Below are 7600 nucleotides of genomic sequence, written 5' to 3'. Positions count from 1 at the left end.
ATGATACATACATACAGATATGTATATACATATATTTGTGACGTGTGTGTGCGTGCACGCGTGTTTATGACTAGGTCTTGCTATTTCATCCAGGCTAGAAGGGTACGAATCCCACTCTGGGCCAGGAGCTTTGATCTGCTTTATTTCTGATCTGGGCCAGTTTGTCCCTCTTTAGAAATCTCCCTGCTCCCAGAGGCTCATCCTGTTAATGCTGAACTTGGTGTGGACAAACAATCAGGTTAGTCCACTGCAGCTCAGAACTCCTGAGCTCAATAGATTCACTAGCTTCAGTCTCTGCTGAATTTGGAATTACAGAAGACCACAAATTACAGCCATATAATTGACTAAAAGATAAAGAAAATATGACAACTGAATGTGCCTTTTGCTTGGTGACTATTAAAAAACCATAATAACCCACATTTGAATAATAGGGCAAAATATGGCCTTTGAATGCTCTCCCCCAGTAAAGGAATTCTCAAGAAACAAGATTCTTCAAAAGTTTTGGCCCATGTCCAGATCACCTAAATTGGAGACACCCACGTGCAGTTCACTTAACATGTGGGTAAGAGGAGAACTTTTCTATTTGCAGCATAGAACCATCTGCATTTTTTTCCTTTTCTCTTTTAAAAAATATTTCTTTTATTTTTAATTTATGAAATAAAACAAGCCTAACAGTAGAAAAAAAGATGATTGCACGTGAAACTTCAAATCTAGTACATACAATTGGTTATTCCTTTTAAATATACAATATTTAATATAATTATATATATAATAGTTATCATTTGTCCCCTCCCCAGTCTCCCCCCCATTGCTACCATAAAATACAAAAATATATATATATATATATGTATGTATTTATACACACACACACACACACATATATATATATACATATACATACACACATATTTTTATAATCATTCTATACATACTCCTATTTTATCAGTTATTTTTCTGGATATAGATAGTATCTTCATATGTCCTTTGTAGTTAATTTGGGTACTAGCATGAGGCAGTCACTCCCTCTCTTTCTAGTGGCATCCTGGAGTAAAGTTCTCATTTACCAACAACATGGGAAGCATGACCTAATCTGGCCAGGGGGAAAGGCTACCTTCCTCCTCCCCTCAAGCCCTTTCGCCCTGAGAAATAGGCTTGGGATTATGATCTGTTTGTCCCTTTCCAGTTCTACTTGCAGGGAGATTGTGGACCTAGGGGCTTGAGCCATGAGTAGTTTGGTACCAGGATTTCAGGTTGGGTGCTGCAGCTAGTGCAGCAAGAAAGCCTGACCACCCAGGGTCCCAGGACGTAAGCCCAGGGAAGCTTTGGACTTGGAGCTTGGTAGAATTAATGCTGCGTAGGAATTGAGCTAAGGTGTGCCCCTAATCTTCCTCCCCTCCCAAGACATCAAAAAGGGAATAGTGGAGATTATGCCCTTGAAGTGTTAGGGGGAAATATTTGTATGTTTATTTTTGCTAAACCTTTGAAGTAAACATTCCTTTGTAAAAGTCAACCTGTTAAATGGTTAAATGAAACTGGGGTGCTGAGACTCCCCAAACTGAGGGCACCCATTTGGTGAGAGCGTGAGCCAAGAGAGACTTCCTTAACCTCACTAACGTGTACCGGAGAACCTCGGGTGAGGGGTGAGATGTAAGACACTTAGACTCAGACAGTGGGGAGGCAGGCAAGAGCAGTCACACTTACACCAATGACAGAGATAATTTTGTTCGGTGACCCTCAGATGAATAGTAAACAGGTTGAAGTATGCTTGTTAAAGATATTTGCCGATGTCAAGGAGGATATAAAGGACAGAGTTGAAAAGGAAGAGAGATTCTAAAGATGGTAGGGTCATCCTGATACTTCTATTTATGGTTAAATTTGGGCTGATTCTACTGGAACAATGCATAACTGCCTAATGAAAGCATAATTGCTCAGAAAGTTCAGACTAAGCATCCACATGGGTAAAAACAAGGAAATGATGAATGCCAATTGTCCTGCTAATATTAATTTTATTAAGATTTTTATTAAAAAGTAATGGTATATAAAAATGTATAAATATAATAAATGTACAGATAAAAATATATAAAATAGAGGGGTAGATCAATGGAACAGACCAAGCAAGGGAGAATCAGAAATAATGGAACTCAGTAATCTAGTGTTAGGTAGAATGGAACACATAAATAATCTAGGAAAAAACTCCTTATTTGACAAATGAAAAAATTTATTTTACAATGAGAAAGAAAAACTTTTTACTGAGAAAACTGGAAAGCAGTCTGGCAGAAATTAGACTTAGAGTAATACTTGCATCATATTCCACATTCACTTTTATCACATTCTACATTCTACATACAAGATCATACCATAAAAAAACATTTTTTAGAAGAGATACAGATTATACCTCTGGGTAGCAGCTGTATTCTTTTTTTTGTTTGTTTGTTTTTGTTTTAGGCAATTGGGGTTAAGTGACTTGCCCAGGGTCACACAGCTAGTAAGTGTCAAGTGTTTGGTCTGAGGCAAGATTTGAACTCAGATCCTCCTGACTCCAGGGCCAGTGCTCTATCCACTGTGCCACCTCACTGCCCCTAGCAGCTGTATTCTTAACCAAAGGAGGGATAATTATACAAGATAATGCTTGGTAAATCCCTTCCCCTGCCTCTGTAAAACACTAGGAGCATGAGTTCCTCTATTTTTTAACCAATATTAGATGGTTTTGTTAATTGTTGATTTGAGATCTGGAAGTGTTATTCCTCCTTCATCACTATCTCTTTTCATCATTTTCCTTGATATTCTAGATCTTTTGTTTTTCCAAATGAACTTTATTATTATTTTATCAAATTTTATGAAGTAATTCTTGGTTAATTTAATTGGTATGGTATTAAAAATATCAATTAACTTCAGTATATTGCCATTTTTATTGTATTGGTATGGTCCAGTCATGAACAATGAATTTTTTGTAAGCTACACATATTATTTATTTCTTTTACAATCATTTTGTAACTGGAATCTGTACAACCCTTTTGTGTGCTTTGGAAGATCAATTCCCAGATACTTTAAGCACTTCTTAGTCATTTGGAATGGGATTTTCTTATTAATTGCTTCTTGTGTTTTGTTATTATTATATAGAAATGAAGTTGATTTTGAGGGTTCATTTTATAGCCTTCAGGCTACAAAATTGTGTCAATTGTATCTTTACTGATTCCCTAGGATTTTCCAAGTAAAACATATCTCTACAGCAAATAGTTTTATCTCCTCTTTACCTATCTTTATGATTTTGATTTCTTTCTCTCATTTAATTACTATTGCTAGTAATTCCAGAACTAATAAAATAATAGTGAGGAGAAAAGGAATCATTGTTTTATGTCTGTATTTATTGGAAAAGGTTGTACTGTATCACCATTGCAAATGATGAAAGGTTTTAGTTTTAGATTGATGCATTAAATTTTTTTTAAGTGTCTATGCTTATACTTTGTAGAGTTTTTTGCGTAAAGGAATGTTGGACTTTGTCAAAGGCTTTTTCTGCATCTATTGAAATAATCATGTAATTTTAGATGTTTTGGTTTTTAATATGATTATACTGATTGTTTTCCTAATGTTGAACCATCTTTGCATCCCTGGTATATATCCCACTTGGTTATAATTAATGATTTCTTGGAAAGTTATTGTAGTCTGTTTGACAAGATTTTGTTATTTAAAAATAAATTGTCCCACTGAACAGGAAGGAAATAGAGTATTTAAATAATCCTATCTTAAGGAAAAAATACTGAATAAGCCATAAATGAAATGTCAGAGAAAAAAAAGTCAATCAGATAGATTCACAAGCAAATTATATCAAATATTTAAAGAACAATTCCAATGCTACATAAACCAGAAAAAAAAATAGGAAAAGGGGTCTTATCAAATTCTTTCTCTAACATAAATATATTCTTGATACCTAAATCAGGGACAGTCAAAAACAGAAAAAGAAAACTATAGAACAATATTCCTAATGAATATTGATGCAAAAACTTTTAAATATTAGCAAGGAGATAATAGAATTATGTCACAAAGATTAAGAACTATAGTGAGGCTAGATTAATACCAAGAATACAGAGTTGGTTCAATATTAGGAAAATTGTAAATATAATTGTCTGTATTAATAACAAAAATCATATTGTATTAATGGAGCAGAAAAGGCTTTTGACAACATCCATTCCTGCTAAAATCGCCAAAAAGAATAAGATTAAATGGAGCTTTCCTTAATATACTAAGTAATATCTATCTCAAACCAAGAGCTAGCATTTCCTGTAACAGAGATGCGTTTCTAATAAGATGGGAGTAAACAAGGATGTCCATTATCACCATTATTATTTAATACAGTGCTAGAAATTCTGGCTATAACAATAAGACAAAAACAAATTGAGGGAATAAGCATAGGCAAAGAGTAAATAAAACTCTATTTTTGCAGATGATGTAATGGTTTCCTTATGGAACCCTAGAGAGTCAACTAAAAACCTAGCAGAAACAATTAACAACTTGAGAGTCAAGTTGCATGATATAAAATAAATCCGTATAAATCAGCAGCATTTCTATGTGTTACCAACAAAATCCAATAAGAAGAGATATTCCATTTCAATAAACTGATAGTATAAAGTACTTGGGAATCTACTTCAAAACACAGGCAGAAATTGTATGAACACAGTTACAAAACACTTTTTTACACAAATAAAGGCAGAGCTAAATAACTGGAGAAATAGTACTTGGTCTGGAGTAGGCCAATGACAATGCCCATTAGGCAATGGCTAAACAAATTGGGCTGACTCCAGAGTCTGCACTCTATTCACTGTGCCACCTAGCTGCATTACAGTACCTGTTTTCCTTTAGCCTAGCTAGCATTTGAATTTTCTTTCTTTTTTGGTCAACTTTGCAAATCTGACAAGTGTAAAGTGGTGCCTCAGAGTTGTTTTAATTTGCACTTCTCTGATTATTAGTTAAGCATTTTTTTCATATAGCTATTGATAGCTTGGATTTCTTCCTCTGAAAACGGCTTATTTACGTTCTTTGATCATTTATCAATTGGGGAGTGGCTCTTATTTTTAGAAATTTGAATCAGTTTCCTATATATCTTAGAAATGCCTTTATCAGAGAAATTTTCTGCAAAGATTCCCCCTTCATTCCCCCTTGCCCCTACAATTTCATGTTGCACTTCTAATTTTATCTGCATTTGTTTTGCTTGGGCATAAACAATTTTAATTTTATGTAATGAACATTGTCCATTTTCCCTCCTATGAGCTTCTCTATCTCTTGTTTGGTCACGAACTTGTCTCCTATATATAGATCTGACAGGCATTTTTTTCCATGTTCTTCTAATTTGTTTATGATGTCACTTTTTATATTTAAATCACATAACCATCTTAAGCTTTTTTTATGTTATGAAATGTTGCTGTATGCCTAGTTTCTACCAGACTACTTTCCAGTTTCCCCAGTAGTTTTGTTTGTTGAGTAGTGAATTCTTGCACTAATATTTGGTTTGTCAAATTCTAGGTAACTATACTTGTTTGCTTCTGTAAATTGTGTACCTAAATCTTAGGGTTAGTGTTAGAGGTTGGCATGATCCTGAATTAATTTAGGTAGTATTGTCATTTTGATTATATTAGCTCAGCCTACCCATGAACAATTAATATTTCTATAGTTATTTGCATCCTGTATGAACATTTTTTGTAAATATTAATCTCTTTCATATAGATTGCCAATTTTCTTGACTTATAATTGGGTAAAATAGCTCCCTAAAAAAGAACACTTTCATTTCTTAATTGATTGTGAATTTACCTTTTAAGCTTTTGATACTAATAATGTGGTTTTATTTATTTATTTAAAAAAAACTCATTAGCTAGTGGCTTATTTATTTTAATGTTTTTTTCTTCAAAAACACAGCTCCTAGTTTTATTTATTAAGTTTTTTGCTTTCAATTTTGTTAATCTCTTTAGATTTTCAGGCTATATTAGTGTTTAATTGGCAATTTAAAATTTGTTGATATTCTAGTTTATTTAATAATTGTATACCAATTGGTTGATCTGCTTTTTTTCTCTTTTACTAATGAAAGTGTTTAGAGATAGAATATTTCCCCTAAATTCTGCCTTCCCCTAATTTTGGTATGTTGTCTTATTATTGTCATTATATTTAATGAGATTATTGTTTCAATAATTTGTTTTCTGACCCACCTATTCTTTAGGATGAAATAATTTATTTTATAATTAATCTTTCATTTTTGCTTCTATACCATTTATTGGATGTAATTTTATAGCATTATGATTGGTAAAAGATTCATTTCATATTTCTGCTTTTCAATTTTTTTAAAAATAAGATTTTATATCCTAATACATAGTTTTGGTGAAGGTGCCATATACATCCAAGAAATAGGTATACTCCTTTCCATTCCAGTTTGATATTCTCCAGAAGTCTATGATAGCTATATTTTCCTATTTATCTCTTTTAATTTGGTTTATTTATGCTGTTTCTTTGTCTGAGATCATAATTGTTCAGTTGAAATAAAATAGACTCTGCTTTAGCACCTTATTTTAACTCCATGTATATCTTCCTGTTCCAAGTGTTTTTCTTATAAGCAACATATTGTCAGATTCTAATTGCTCATCCATTTTGCTGTCTTCTTCTATTTTGTGAATAAGTTCATCATATTCACATTCATAGTTAAGATTGTTAATTCTGTGTATTCCTTCATCTTTACACTTATGCTTCTCCTCTTTGTTTCCTGCCCCTTCCTTAAGAGTTTTTTTCCCCCTAACATCCGTCCCTTAATCCACTCACCTTCTTATTGCCCCTTTTCTCTTAACCTCTTTCTTTCCTATTTTCCCATTGGGTGAAATGTATTTCTGTGCCCAACTGTGTATGTATGAATATTCTTCTCTTCTTCGATCAGTTCAGATGAGAGTGAGGTTCACTAGTTATACACTCTGCCCAACCTGCTCTTCCTTGTTAAATAAACTTCTACCTGTATATTACAATTATGTGAGAAAATACTTCCAATTCTTCTCTCCCTTCCCCTTTTACCAGTTCCCTTCCATTTTCATTCTTTCTTTCTTTCTTTCTTTCTTTCTTTCTTTCTTTCTTTTTTCTTTCTTTCTTTCTTTCTTTCTTTCTTTCTTTCTTTCTTTCTTTCTTTCTTTCTGCTCGGGCAATTGGGGTTAAGTGACTTGCCTGGAGTCACACAGTTAGTGAGTGATATGTGTCTGAGGCCGGATTTGAACTCAGGTCCTCCTCACTCCAGGGCCAGTCTCTATCCTGGGCACCACCTAGCTGCCCCTCATTCTTCTCATCAAAATATTAACAATAGAATCACTCCCACATCCTCTGTCTAACTAGACTCCCTCATGACCCATGAAAATGATAATGAGTTCTGAGGGATACATATATCATGTTTCCAAATAAAAATGTAAACAGGTTTTTATCATTATGTGGTAATTTATAAATGCTTGTTTATGCTTATCTTTTTATGCTTGGCTTGACTCTTGTATTTGTATGTCAAAGTCTCTACACAGCTTTGGTCTTTTCACCAAGAATGCTTGGATATTCTCTATTTCATTAAAGATACATTTCTACCCATATTAGG

Source organism: Phascolarctos cinereus, unplaced genomic scaffold (genome assembly GCF_003287225.1).
Source record: "Phascolarctos cinereus isolate Bilbo 61053 unplaced genomic scaffold, phaCin_HiC Scaffold_9;HRSCAF=440, whole genome shotgun sequence".
NCBI classification, from domain to species: Eukaryota; Metazoa; Chordata; class Mammalia; order Diprotodontia; family Phascolarctidae; genus Phascolarctos; species Phascolarctos cinereus.
This window is presented reverse-complemented; position numbering follows the sequence as displayed.